At 42.8% G+C, this 15,805-nt stretch overlaps 1 pseudogene; it reads left to right on the forward strand.

The window, feature by feature from the left end:
- Positions 1-382: 382 nt before the first annotated feature.
- The window catches only part of LOC100400234 (tubulin beta-8 chain-like), a 46,275-nt pseudogene continuing 30,852 nt past the window's right edge, over positions 383-15,805 (forward strand).

A 15,805-nucleotide genomic window follows, 5' to 3' on the forward strand; every position in this document is an offset into this window, starting at 1 on the left:
AGGTACCCTCTAAAGGGAGGTGCTGGAACAAAATACCAACATTTTCAAAGTAGGTACTGAGAAACTCCTCACTTACCTCAAGGGTATAAAAGGGCGAGCAGTTGGCACTCAGAGGATTTTTGAAGAGGATTTCTTCACCCCCAGGAGAGGGGTGGGAGCTGCACTTCATCTCAAGACTTAGGAAAATGACTTTAAGCAGATCACTCCAACGGCTTAAAATGAGTCATTTGCTGTTTGTGGTATACAGTGGACAGGTGTGAGTTGTGTCTGAGAAATTTAAGGATGGGAAATGAGGTTGGCTAGAGTGGCCTCTGGCCCCTGAATGGAGGGCTGTGGCTTGGGATATAATTCTTTTCCTGGAGTTTAATGGAGCAAAGAATGCATGAGTGTTTCCTGTGACCAATGTGGACCAAAGGCAAGAGAAAGCCAGCATGGGGCCATCTTAGATGTTACCCAAGAGGACCACCTGAAGAGGCAAGGGGAGCTTGATAGAAAGGAGCTGGAAGTGGAATCCAAGATGCCTGGGGGCTATGGTCGGAGCCACAATCAATCAGCCAGAATAGGAATGCATTCATTCATGTCAAGGAAACTGAAGCGAGCAATCTGCGTTGATAGGGGCCTCCCAAGAACCCATGAAAGCCCCTGCAGAGGACGGTCAGCTTCATGCTTCTGCCCACTCTAGGGAGCACTGAGCACCACTATCGGGAGTGAGAACTCTACTGCTCCTCTACCCTGAGGAGTCAGGGATGGGAGTGGAGAATCAGAAGTACTTAAAGAAGCCTAGAACAACACATTCCCCAAATCAAGGCCTAAGTGGGGGCAGTAGAGGTAAACATAAGGCCTGTCTAAATTGTCATCCAGAGGCCCAACTCTCCCCACAGGACACATTTAAATGGATAGAGGAGGCAAGAATTAAACTGTACATTCATGAAAAATGTTCATTCAGCTTACATAAGTTTTCATGGGGCTGGGTTGTGCCAAAAAACTCTGAAATGTAAACCTGTGTTGCTCGCTACCATTTATTCCCAATTTTATCCACTATCACAATAGCATCTATATTTTTTTGTTTTTGTTTCTGTTTTTTGAGACAAGATCTCTCTCTGTCACCTAGGTTGCAGTGCAGTGGCGCAATTACAGCTCAGTGCGGCCTTGATCTCTCAGGTCAAGCGATTCTCCCACCTCAGCCTCCCGAGTAGCTGGGACTACAGGTATGTGCACCACAGCCAGCTAATTTTTAAAATGTTTTCTAGAGACGGGGTCTTCACATGTTGCCCAGGCTGGTTTCAAACTCCAAGGCTCAAGTGATCCTTCTGCCTCAGCTTCCCAAAATATTGGGATTACAAGTGTGAGCCACTGTGCCCTGCTCAGCTACAGTTTTTAAGCAGTGACTATGTTGGGTGCTGACAAAGCACTTCACATACACCATCTCATTTAGTGCTCCCAGTTACCCTATGAAATAGATATTTTCTCCAGTTTTCTAGATGAAGAAACTGAAGCATAGAGAGGAAAATAAACTTGCCAGTAGGACACAGCTAATAAGTAGTTAAGCTAGAGTTAAACTCAGGTTTTCTCCCCTCCAAATCCTTGCTTCTAAGCCATGCGATGTCCCCTGTCTCAGAATCACACAAGCCGGTCTGTGCCCCCTTTAATGCTCAGAGCTCCTCTGGTCACAACACATGTGTGACTTTTCTTTCCTCTGCGTGTCTATCTCACAAAGTCTGATCCGCTCTAATTGAGTACCCTGAGCTCAGTGCATTGCCTTGGTACACAGATGACAGTCAATAAGTAGCTATTGACTGGCTGATAACACTTACATAAAAACGTGAGCTTTGGAATCACACCAATATCCACTACTTATTAGCTGTGTAGTCTTGAGTAAATTATGTTACCCTTTCAATCTATCTTCATCTGTGAAATGGATTGATAATGTCTCCCCAGAAAGGCAGCTGGGTGGACTGAATAAGCCACTATCACCCTGTATACCTTCAACAATTATTTGTTGAATGCATCACTGAGTCAAATTATCTCTTATATTGTTTCTTATTCATACATGTAAAGCCTCATTTCCAAACAGATCAGGGGCTTCGTAATGGCATGGGTCAGCTCAGCCTCTGTACAAGCATTAGCCAGACAGTGCTGGATGGATACTAGCTACTGATTGACATTGTCTTTGTCATGGAAGACTGCATGGTCTGGAGGCTCTCCTGTGGATGTAAAAAATATACATTTTTAATGTAAAATATGTGTAAAAAATACACATTTTTTTTACATCCACAGGAGAGCCTCCAGACCATGGGGGTGCAAATACATTTAAGGAAAGTAAAGTAAGGGCACATGGCTAATATTGGTGCTTAATTCAGTTGTTTGATGATTTAAAAAAATATGTTATGAGCCAGTGCATATTTTAAGTGCTTTATATATCATCTCATTGAGTCTTCATACAACCCTATAAAGTAGACTTTATTGTACTTTTTTTTTGCTTGAGGAAATTGAGGCTTAGAGAGGTTAAGTAACTTACCCATAATCACACAAGTGTTACAGGGATGGTGGTATTAAAACCCATTATTACTGGACCTAGGAAGTCGACCCTTGGTGATTCCCACTTCTGATCTCTTTTATACGCAATTCTAGCTAGGGCTAACTTAGCATGAGCTTAATTGTTTTGATGTCTTTTCTTACCTATCATTTTGTAAGCACTTTTAGTGCAGGGACCGTGTCCTCATCTTTGTGTCTTTCCAGGGCCTTGCTCAGAGTGTGACCTCAATGAAGCCCTGTCAAATACACTTTTGGTTAGATCCATTCCCAAAAACTGTATCAAGTCTGGTCACTTCTCTCTAGCTCCCTTGCAGCTCCTGTGCAAACTGCTAACACCTTTTCCCTGGAGAACTGCAAACCAGCTTCCAACTGGTATCTTTGCTTCTATCCCCTTCCATTTTTGCACTGCAATAGGATTGATATTTTTCACTATTTGTAACAGGAATAATAATTTAAAAATATTAAACTGGTATAAACAGAGGGCTTTGCAGTACTGGCAAGACCAAGGTTGGGGCAAGTTCATGGGGCTGGGGTGCTGGAGGTTTGGGAACACTACTAGGGCTAAAACAAGCAGGCTCAATTGCTACAGCTTTCTCCAGTAGGGAAACAATGCAAGAGTGATATGGACAGGAGGCAGAGAAATTTGGGACAGAAAAGGGTGGGTTCCTGGCAAGGGTACCATCCTCAAGTCTAGAACTGAGGCCCAAGTGAGAACTTGCATCCTTGTTTTCCTGCTTGAATGTTGCCTTTCCCAAAACCACTGATGGCTCACCACCCAGAATCCTGTGCCTGTAAAAACCCCAGGCTCAGCCAGAAGCAGAGGGAGGAGAAGCAGCTTGGACTACTATGGTTGGATGTTGGAGAGAAGTGGTCAGACTTCAGAGGAACAACTTGATGGTGTAGCTTTGGAGGGGAGTCTGGCCCAATTTCAGGGGAAGATTACTTTCTCGCTTCATCCCCTTTTCAACTCCCCTTCCCACTGAGAGCCACTTTCATATGCAATAAAATCCCCTGCATTTAGCATCTTAAATTCAGTTGTGTGATCTCATTCTTCCTGGACACCAGACAAGAATTTGGGTACCATGAGTGCGGTGCAAAAGACTGTCACATTGACCCTCCGCTGAGCTGTTAACACTTAAGCTGTCCTTGGACAGCAAAGCTAAAAGAGTGCTGATTGTAACACCCCCTCTGGGTCTTCAGGGGTCACAGGCACCCTCCTAGACATTGCCACAGGGCCCCACACAAAGTTCACCCTGGCCAGTGCCTTAAAGTGCTCACCCACGCTCCTGCACCTGCTCACTTGTGTGCACCCACCTGTGAGGGGTTGAACACAGCAGTTTAAGTGTGGAGTTCACCCCTGTTGGTGCTGAAGCAGCCAGCTAGTTTCAGTGCCCACACTCCAGTTCCCACCTGTGAAGGGGTCAGAGAAATAGCCTGCTTCAGGAGGGCAAGGACAGAGGCTAGAGGGGACTCTGAGACCCTCATAAGGACCTCCACATAGGTCTAAGGCCCTCCCCAGGTCACCACAAGGACTTGTGTGTAAGCTCTGCATATCCCAGGGGCCATCTTGGGGAGGAAATGGACCAAATCCTGGCATGTCTGGAAAGGTGGTTGTGTAGACCAGAAGAGACTGAGATATGAATCTGGAAAAGTCAGGTTTCTGTTTAAGCTGGGAAATGTCTAAGACTGTATCCATGTGAGGAAGTCAAGAAACCACATTTTTTTTTTTGCACTTATGAATGTGGTTGAGTAAAATTTCAATCCAACTGTGTAACATTCAGCTGACATCACTGCCCTGCTTAAACATCTTCTAAGGTTTCTAGTTGCAGGTGAATTAAATCTAAGGGCCCTCCCATAGCCTGTAAGACTTAGTATTATCTGGCCCCAGTCAGACACCCTCAACTCATCTCTGATCTCACATCAGTCCTCAGAACATACAAACCTCTTTCCAAGGACCTGAATTTGCTGCCTTTCCTCCTGGAATCCTCTTCAACCTGCATTCTCACCACTGAATCCTCCTCTCTCTTCACTTCAGGTCCTAGCTTGAAAGTCACCTACTTAGAGAAGACTTCCGTGACTACCTAACCTAAATAGGTCTCTTTCCCCATCATCTGTTATCATCTCTCGTGGTACTCTATTTCCTTCACAATGGTCACAATTTAGAATTATTTTGTGTTCATTCATTTACATGTTCATGGCCTGTCCCCTTACTTAGACTCTAAACTCCAAGAGGATTGGTTTACTAATAAATATCTGTTGAAGGAAAGAGGAGGGGAAGGGAGGGAGGGAGGTAGGAGGAAGGGCGGCTCATTAAGGGATGTCACTAGCCTGAATGGAACTGCTTAATCATTCCAGCACAGAGCACCCATCCCCCAGATGTTGGCTGCTAGCAGCTCACATGCTTGTTCATTTATTGAAAGCACTATCCTCAGTTACAAAGAGCCTCTTGGTGGGAGGTGCCTGGGACATTTTACCCTACCCTGGGGCAGCACATGGCACATTTGGTTGACTGATGGGAGAGTGTAATAGCCCAGTGCCTTTAGCTGGCCAGGACAACCTCTGAGATGCAGCAGATGCTACGGACCTCCCAGTGGGACCAGGTCTAGGCTAGACTTTTCCTAAACTCCGTCTTTGCCAACCTCCTTCCCTTGCCCCATCCTCCTTCTCTCCATATCCTTACCCCCTCACTGTAGGTTTCTACTCAGGACTTTCCTTCAATTAATCATTTGTGCAAGAATCCCATCTCAGTCTCTGCGTCTAGAGAACCTAAGACAAGCCCCTTTCATGGACAATGTGCTGAGCATGGGAGATGGAGGAAGGCATCCGGAGAAGAAGGGAACAGGGCTGAAGCCAGGACAGGGACCACAGCCGTGTCGCCTTACTCTGCCCCGTCCTTCCCACCGTGAATTCTGTGCAGATGCCACGAATGTGCCACTCAGAATGCATCAATTATTGAAGAAGCTCCAAAAGGAGGGAGTGTAAGTGAAGATGAAAGATTCCAATGGAAGAAAGACAGGTCCCACTGCTTGGGGAGCACCTAAGCTATCATGTCTGGGAAAAAAGCATTTTAGTTTCCTGCTGTGAGAAAGCTCCAAATACTTTGGAGGCTGAAGACACGGCTCTGACAAAGACAGGAAAGGGCGGGTGGAGCTGACGGGTCTTTTTCATCTCCCCGCTTTGCTGATCAAGAGGCAATGCTGTAAAATGACGGCAAGGCCTGAGATGGTAGCAACCCTCTTTTCTCCCCTGTTGTTTTATTTTGGGGATGGGGAGGAGTGGGAAGCGCCTAGAAAGTGACAGCTTACAGAATGAGAGGGGCCAGGCCCGAGGGAGTCTAGCCCTGGTCCTTGACTACCACAGGGAAGGATGGGCATGTGTGGGAGGCGTGAGACGGCAGTCCCTTCTGAACCATCTTGCATTATGGCAGGCACTTGCAAGTGCAGGAAGAAGAAGAGCAAATGCAGATCAAGAGAAACATCAAAGCTGAAATGCCATTAAAAGGCTGTTTAAATAAAGTGTTTTTATTGGAAGCAACTTTCCCCCCTTTCTCTTTGAAGGGTTACCTGTCAAACAATTCCAAATACCTTTAAGGGGCTTACAATGATTCAGCCACTACACTAGGCCTTGAAATAAATCCCAGCCCCCAACTCAGAAATGCTCAGTACTGATCTCAAACCAGTCGGGGAATCTAGTTTGCCCAAGACGTGGTCCTCCTACCACATCTGTGGGTGAAAGTCCAGGTTTGTAGTTCAGGTTTGATAGGGATGCTGGGTAGGTAATAGGCTCCATGAGACCCAGAAGTCTGCTCTGTCTCGTTCCCTATGGTACTCCCACTGTGGGGAGCAGCACTCGGCACCTGAGGGGCTCATAGATGTCTGTGCAATGAAGAAAAATTTCAGCCAAAATTAAGTGTGTGACTTTGAATTCAATTTATAACCCAATTCCTTTTCTCCTTAGCAAGATTTCTTGGAAAAGATTTCTTTTTTTTTGCGGAGGGGGTGGTGGACAGAATCTTACTCTGTCACCCAGGCTGGAGTGCAACAGTGTGATTAGCTCAGCTCACTGCAAACTCCGCCTCCTGGCTTCAAGCAATTCTTGTGCCTCAGTCTCCCAAGTAGTTGGGATTACAGGTGTGCGCCACCATGCCCAGCTAATTTTTGTATTTTTAGTAGAGATGGGGTTTCACCATGTTGGCTAGGCTGGTCTCGAACCCCTGACTTCAGGTGATCTGCCTGCCTTGGCCTCCCAAAGATTTCTTAATCTTTCTGAGTTTCAGTTTCCTCATCTATAAAGTGAGGGGAAGAAATGGTGTCTGCCTTCTAGGTTTATGATGAGTCTTGAACAAACTGTGATGTTCATAGCACAGAGTAAGCACTACCAAAAGGCAGTTGCTCTTATGATTAAGCCTTGTATATTCTTACGACAAATGAACAATAAAAACAGAATCCTACAGGAATAAAAACTGAGTTCCAGGAACTAAAACAAGGCATTGAAATCCCAATTTTCCTGACCAATCATTGAAATAAATAAATAAATAAATAAAACCATTCTCAGTTGTCAAGAAACCTAAAATAGCAATTTTGAAATAAAGGAAGTGGTAATGTGTTACAAAATCCACTGTGTCTATTCACATCTATTTCAAAAGACTGAGAATTAAATGATCATAAAAAGGTCTTCAAGAAATACCATTAAGGGAAGAAAGCAAGTTATCTAATTAGTATTGTATGAATTACATCTAATTTGAATCCAAATTTAATATAAGTATATTCATTTACAATAAAAACCTAATGCTGATTTAAAAGCATCCTACTCAGCTTTGATTTTGAAGTGAAATACTTATTCTCTCACACAGATTTGATGTGATATGTCTAAGAGAGCCTATGAATATTCATAGCCAGCATATGAACTACATGTCCACATCCATAAAGTAATACACTTCTTACCCAAGCTGAAAGATGCACCCTTTTGCCTCTGGAAAGAAAATAATGACAGTATAGTTGAAAAATGGAAAGGCCAACGGTCCCTTAAATAAAAGTTGCAGCATCCAGTGGGGCTGCCAGTCTAATAAATTGTTTGTTTAACAGGTTTGGGATGATGAGGTTGACACGCCAACATGAAGCTTAAAAAGGAAACCTGCCAACGTGGCCAGTATGCCTGGGGCTCAGGCTGCCTCTAGTGCCCCCATCAGGCACATTGAAATCCTCAGAAGCCCCACATGCTCTGCAGGAAGCAAAGGCACAATTCGCTGACCGGTGTCAGTCAGAGATCTTGCCCAGCCCCATTCAACCGCAGGCAATCCTGATCTTGGGGCCCAGGAGGTTCTTCTCTTAATGCTGCATCTGGCTGCTCCATCTCTCAGAGGATCACAGGTAAAGACGTCTCAGATAATAATTTGGGGTCCTGAGCAAGGGTGTGCCTATACACAGGTGCACTACCTTGTATTCATTAACTGTGGTCTTCAAAATAATTTGTGTGTCAAAATGATTTTTCTAAGTTGCCTATTGTTTTCCACACACAGGGGAATACAATGTGAGAGAATCCAATAGCAAATTCTGTTGTACAATAAAGAATGCTTTTGGATATCCTGGGCAACAATAAGAGACCCTGTCTCTATAGAAAATTTAAAAAATTAGCTGGACACAGTGGTGTGCACCTGTGGTTCCAGCTACTGGGGAGGATTATTTGAGCCCAGGAGTTCAAGGGTGCAGCAAGCCATGATTGTGCCACTGAACTGCTGGGCAGCAGAGTGAGAATCATTGAAAAAGTCTTTCTTTCTTTTTTAAAGGTATCTGCTGGCTGTGGTGGCTCATGCCTATAATCCCAGCACTTTGGGAGGCCGAGGTGGGCAGATCACCTGAAGTCAGGAGTTCAAGACCAGCCTGACCAACATGGAGAAACCCCGTCTCTACTAAAAATACAAAAGTTAGCCAGGGATGTTGGCGGGCGCCTGTAATCCCAGGTACTTGGGAGTCTGAGGCAGGAGAATTGCTAGAACCCAAGAGGCAGAGGTTGCAGTGAGCTGACACTGCACCATTGCACTCCAGCCTGGGCAAGAAGAGTGAAACTCTGTCTCAAAATAGATAGATAGATAGATAGATAGATAGATAGATAGATAGATAGATAGATAGATAAAGGAACGCTTTTGGAATGCTACCTTCACTTTTATAATTTTGGAGTGGAGTCTGGAATTGGAGTCTGGCACACAGTGAGCACTCGGCAAACACTGGGGATGGCATAGCAGTGCAGTGTGTGGGCTCTGGAGTCACACAGCCTTCATTCAAATTCAGGTTCTACCACTGAGCTGGGTAGGGTTGTTTGTCCCTGCTAAGCCTCTGAATAGAGGAATGTGGGGATAATTTTTTGGGCTCTCTATAAAGGAGCTATAAACGAGCAAGGGCCTAGTGGTGCAGGCAGCACTCACTAAACGTTTCAGTTGATCCTCCTTCAAGTGGGAGACACACTCATAGGATGTCCCAAGCCAAGGCTGGGACTAACATAGGACTGAAGAGGAGGGGATCCTCCAGGCAGATCTGACTACTCCTTTGCTAACTCCAACTGCCTTTGCTTGAACCTCTGATCTATTGCACTCTCCCCTTATTGTTTGCACGGCTGTTTTCCCATACAAACTGCAGCTCTTTAAGGGTCTTATTAGATGCGTATCCCTAGGACCCTGCCCAGTGCCTGGCATATACTAAGTATGGAACCGACTTAGTTTAAAGTACAGTTTTAAGTATCTTCAGGTGTGGCTTTGGGTATCGTGAAAAGAGAAAAAGAAGACCCTGTAAAATAGGATTATTTTACTTGTCAGTATGATAAACCCAATAGAAATGGGCTTCAACACAGGTAACTGAAAAGTCCAGAAGTAGGCTTGGCTCAAATGATGCCATCAGAACTTGATTTCTCTCCCTCTGTCTCTTGGCATTGCTTTTTCTGGTTGGCTTCATTTCAAACAGGCTTTTTGCCTCTAGCTAGCAAAATTACCACATAGCTGTAGACCTAATGTCTTCCCAGTTTCCAATCCAAAAGGGGAGAAAAACCATGAGGTTTTGTCCCAAGAAAAGACTTATTGAAACTTTAGTGTGGTTGTGTGTCCATTTCTGAGACAATCACGATGTCATGTGTTGATTGGCTTATACTTGAGTCTTATATTTTCCCCTGAAATGGAGGTGAGAGCCACTTCCCTTTAATAATAAATTGAGATTAGAGTTGGGGTGAGCCCTCAAAGTTAGTACTTATTTTAATATGTACTAGGGAGTTTGTTTTTATCCTGGTATGGTGTGGCTAACAGGTCAGGGGCGATTGCCATTGACAAGAGTTTCTTATTCATAGTTCCCAAGAGGAGGAAGCATGTTGCATGCCATGTCATGCAGGACCACATGGGGAAGCACCAGGGATAGGCAGAAGGTGGGAGTGAGGGGAAAACACGTGTAAAATCTTTATCCTTGGTTTTTAAGAGAAGGAATAGTGTAAACTGTTGGGCAGAATTAGAATTGCATGATTTGAATAATTTGGGTGGCCTCTGGGTAAAAGGGTGTTCTCTGGTTGTCTGGTACCTGGCCCTTGGGTGACTTAGGGCAGAGGGATAGGGTCCTGGACTGCAAGAGCCTAATAAAAGGAGGTAGGTGGGGATATGGACTAGGGATTGGTTGGTTTGCACATCACAAGGGTGCTTAACTCAAGTTTGCTGTCTCCAGGAATAAGCTACCTCTGGGATGGGCAGTCCTTCCCCAGGTCCACCAGACCCTAAGATGCCGAAGCATCATAAAACACAGAAAATAAAAAATATGATTAATACAGTGCTGGGTGGCAAAAAACTACAGATATCTATTACAAAGACCAAGGTCTAATATTAGTATAAGGAAGTAATGTCATTCATTTAGCCATTCACTAACTCATTCACTCATTCATTTTTTCATTCAACATTCTGTTAGGAGTGCATCATTCACCATGTATTAAAAATCTCCCATGTGCTAGACACTGAAGCAGGTGCAAAGAACATAGACGTGAACAAGCCAGACCTGGTTCCTGCTAATTAGAGCCATTGATCCAATAATTATACATACATATATCTACATCTCTATCTATCTGTCGTCTGTCTTCCTATCTATTTATCTATTGATCTGTTGATCAATCTATTTATTTATCTATTTTTTTTCTGTTGCCCCAGCTGGAATGAAGTGGAATGAACATAGCTCACTGCAGCGTCAGCCTCCAAGGATCAAGTGATCCTGCTGCCTTAGCATTCTGAATAGCTGGGACCACAGGCACACGCCACCAAACTCAAGTAATTTTAAAATTTTTTGTAGAGACTGGGTCTTGCTGTTTTGCCCAGGCTGGTCTCCAACTCCTAGGCTCGAGTTATCCTGCCACCTTGGCCTCCCCAAGTGTTGGGATTACAGGAGTGAGTCACTGCACTTGGCTTAATAACTATAATGCTCAAGGACCTATTATTCCAAATGATACAGGATCCAGTAATTCATTTTTAAAGTTCACCTACTTATTTTAGGCTATGGTGATTGTTGGGCCTGTCAGTATATTCTGGGCCTTTGGAGAAAAGATCTGATGCCCATAAATAAAAATGCTCCACAAGTGAGAATGAGTTTTCATGACTTGTATGGCACTTTAGCGATTACAAGATGCTTTACGTGTTCTCATTTATTCTTAACAATCCTCGTTAGATATAGATTATTATCATTCCATTTTTCAGCTGAGGAAGCTGAGGCTTTAAGAAGTGAAGTGACTTGCTCAAAGATTAACAATCAGCAGTGGCCAAGCAGGGCTCAAAACCAAGTCCAGTTCTTTTTCCACTTTATTGGTATTTTCAACTGTGGGATCCCTACCAATGGCTGACAGAGCATCAAAACGGTGACCTCGATCAGTGAGAATTATATCTCCATTTCATATCTCCCTCGGTCCTTTCAGCTCTGTCAAGGGCAAAGTCTCATATTTGTGCTAATATGTCTTTAGCACTTTTTCACTTGCTAACTTCTCTCTCTTTCTCTCCTTAGAAATCAAGAAAGCACAGGACTCTGGCTCAGAATGTTGGCAGGCACTGCTGAGACACTAGAATCTAATATCATTGTTTTGCTTTATTTATGACAAGCAATATTATTGGGTTTCCATTTATTGTTGAGATATTAAGTTTCCCTTTGAAATAAATGTATTTTTGAAGTTAAAACAGTGTTGATTGAAAAAAAATACTAAATAAATAATAAGCAGCTTGTGGGAACGTGCAAGTCATGAAAACGGTGCCTGAATTACTGCAATATGGGAACACTGCATAGACCAAGGAAGGAGGAAGAGGCTCCTGGAAGAAAAAATGCGAGTTCCTCTCTTTTCCTGTCTAGGGAGGAAAAGGACTGGTTTAGATCCTGCTCCAAATAAAAGACATGATCACAATCCTCTAAATGGTGGTTTTCAGTCCAAGGCCTAGAGACTGATGCCAATCCAAAGTGATATTTTCAAATCATTTGTGAGAAGAGAAAAATAAGGACAGTGTATATGTCAGTGCAAGAAGACCAACTGTTCTTTCTTAGGTAAGAAGGTCTTTTATTCTAAAACTTTCTTGTTATTCACTTATTCTTGTATGAGTGCATGCGTGTTATAATGCTCATTCTTTGGTAATTGGTTTATGATAATAGATGGCCATTGCTTATTGTGATTATTCCAATAGCTTTACTTGGATAAACAAAAAGCTAGTGACCTCATCCTACCAAACCCCCTCTTCCCTGTTTTTTTCCTATCAGTGAACTTCTGTTCTAGGAGACTTCAATTGCAGGAAACAGCTTGCCTTCTATTGCTAGAGGAAAAAGATATTGATAGGCCCAGCATTATAATTGTGGTTACTAGCAATGCGAACAGCAAGCTGTAAATCCTTATTGAACTCAGGCACTGCTGTTTACCATTGAAGAGACCCTTCTTTCTCTCCAGTGTAACTAAATAAAGAAGGGAGACCAGAGAAATAAGATAGCTGTTAAATTAAAGAGGAAAAACGTTCAAGTTTCAAGGAGGCTGTTACAAAAATAAAGAAGCACACAAACCAACCAAACCATAATCTCCTAGACCAGTATCTACTGCTCAGTGACCTTAGACCATTTTAACTGAGATGGGCAAGCTGACAGCCCATTAAAAATGACAGCCCCACCCCTCTTATATGCTGATGATGGAGATGTAAACTGGTATATCAGGCTAATTCTTTGACATAGCAATTTCTTTTTCACTCATTTGTCAGAGAAAATATCATAGTTGGGCACAAATAATGATTTGGTTGTGAAGATGTCCATTAAAATAATCATTTATTGTATAAAAAAGCTAGACACAAAAATTGAATGACAAGGGGTTGGCCAGGTAAATCATGGCACATTTATATACTGGAATACTGCATGAATGTATAACAATATATTGTAGAAAAATACACAGTGTTATGCAAAATGGTAAGAATGCATTGTTAAATGAGGAAATTATAAAAAAGCAAAAGAATAAAATACAGAATATTGGATACAGGATGATTTATTTTTTATTTAAAAGATGGAGGATGGAGGATGGGAGAAGAAAGAGGATCAGGAAAAATAATTAATGGATACTAGGTTTAACCTGGGTGATGAAAGAATCTGTACAATAAACCTTCATGACACAAGTTTACCTACATAACAAACTTGCGCTTGTACCCCTGAACTTACAATACAAGTTAAAAAAGTCTCTTATAAACAGCAAAAAATAAAATAAAAGATGTATAATATACAATAGGTCTGGGTGGTGAAATTATTCCTCTTTTAGTGTAAGGGTATTTTTTTTTTTTATGTCTACAATGAAAACATGCTACTTTTACCTTAAGAAAAAAAAGATTCCCTTTAAATTGGCCCCATTTAACCTGCTTAAAATGGGTCAGTAGCCCTATGCATAAGCTTAAAAGTGTGTATTTGTGGACTTGCATTTTGCAGTGCTGACGTGCTTCCCCTAGAACCAAAGGGAGACACGAAACCTCTCTGCAAACTCTTTGTAGATTCCCATCTGTGACTTGATAAATATTTGATGCAGTGGCCAGTCAACATCCCTACATTAGTGAAACTTTTGCCCAGGAGCAACTGCACAGCTCTCAGCAATGAGATCGGAGTAAGTTAAAAAGAGTGTATTCATTAGCCACTTCAAAGGGTTTGGTTTTTTTTAGCTGGAAATTTTGCAGGCTGGATTATTGGCCCTGCTGTCTACCACATGACGACCAAAAAACATACTACTGCAAGGAGGAGCCTGCTTCTTCCCTTAACAACATTTTCTTTCCTTTGTGTTTACAGCCCAGGAGGCAAACGCACCATGAATCACCCTCCTCTCTTCCCCTTGGTTAAACAGCTGTGAATATCTTAAGAAGTGAGTTTAGAATCTGCCTGGTAACTTTAATGCCAAAAAACCTGGGGTCTGGTTCATATGGCCTGTGTAGTTTTGTACAATGGGGATGGACCCCCTGTCCTCTCTACATCTCCAGTGATTACCACTGATAATTATAAAGCCAGCCTTTTATCCTGAAATATCCTGAACTGACAGGAAGAATGGATGTACAACATATAGCAGGGCAGAGAAGGGATCTGATGAAACCCACTGAAATTAATCCTGAAGCTAGCTGCATTGGTTTTCAGGAGGACCTGAGTAAACTTCTACTCATTTTTCAAATCTTGGTTTAAATGTCATCTCTTCCTAGAAAGCTACCAAGATTCAAGCCTGGTGCCCCTCCACTCAGCTTCCATAACTTCTGCACTTCCGTGAGAGCCTGTAAGCTGTACTAGAATTACCTGCTTGTTTATGCCTCTCCTCAGCAAACTATGAGTTTTGGCAAGACTGTCCTGTCCTCTACTGCCTAGCATCAGGCACTTGAAAAGTGCTAAATAAAAATTTATTGAATTGAGTACATTTTTTCTTGACCCTTATGCTTCGGAGGAGTAACAAAATTTCAAGATTATAGGGCATCACGTTTGAAAGTTTCTGCCATTCATTGATTGAAGCCCACCACCCTGTTCCCAACCCACAGCTGTCAAAGCAAGCAGCTGTCCTGTCTGCTTGCGCATTTCTAATGACAGAGAGTTCACCTCCCTTCAAAACAGTCAAAGGTAGAATTTGAAATGACTAAGAAAGTTGAGTAAAATAACAGACCAGCAGGGCAGGTCCTCAACTAAATTGACTAAATTGGTAAATGCAGGTAACCCAGGTGCCTTGCCACTTCTAGTTCCTCCCTCTCATCATTATTGCCACTTCTTTTTTTTTTTTTTATTATCTTATTTTTATTTTTTTAAATAGAGACAGGATTTACCATGTTGGCCAGGATGGTCTTGATCTCTTGACCTTGTGATCCACCCACTTCTGCCTCCCAAAGGGCTGGGATTATAGGCATGAGCCACCCTGCCCAGCTCATTATTGCCACTTCTTGAGGCCTTTATTCTCTTTCTCATTTTCTGCTGGGCCTTGCTCTCAGCCGAGGGTTAAGGAAACTCCACCGTGGTGGCCAAACCTGCTTCACAAATTAGGAGACCAGACAGTATGCCATGAGGTCCTTGAACTCCAAGATGAACATGGAGTCTATTGTGAAGCATCGTTTTTATTTGAAGGGCTAACATTCTTATGATAAGTATATATACAGTATGGAAGAGCATATAGGCATGATTGTAAATAGCACAAGACTTAAAAGAAATTAATCAAAATCTTTTGGGCTGAGTCCTCAGACTCCTGGGGGTTAAGAATTCACTCTTGGTTTGATGGGTTACTTTGGTGGAAAATACAGGAGAAGTAATACTGGCTTAATATGCTGTCGTCTTATACCCCCGAGGGCATTTGCATTTCCATTGGTTTCTTTTGGAGACTGAAAAGGCTTTAAAGCCAAGAGGAATCAATGCGTAATGGTGCAGTTTCAGGCTGCATGAATTGGGGTAGAGGGACAGATATTATCCAGCAGAGACACTGCATTCATAAAGAACATTTCCTAGTGATCTGTCAGCCTTTAACAAGCAATCCCATTTCAGGATAGGTATGGTAAATGCTTTGACAATGTTTGGGCAAGAAGTTAGTTTAGGCATTATTTGTATGTGCACATTCTCTTTTATAGTGATGTAACATTTTTTTCAATCTTCTTCTAAGCCTCATTTTCCTTAGCTATAACATTAAATTAACTCATAGAGGTGTTGTGAGCTACTGTATAGAAAGTACTTTGGGCTGGGCGCGGTGGCTCATGCCTGTAATCCTAGCACTTTGGGAGGCCAAGGTGGATTGATCACAAGGTCAGGAGATC

The sequence above is a fragment of the Callithrix jacchus genome, chromosome 2 (assembly GCF_049354715.1).
Source record: "Callithrix jacchus isolate 240 chromosome 2, calJac240_pri, whole genome shotgun sequence".
Classification (NCBI taxonomy): Eukaryota; Metazoa; Chordata; class Mammalia; order Primates; family Cebidae; genus Callithrix; species Callithrix jacchus.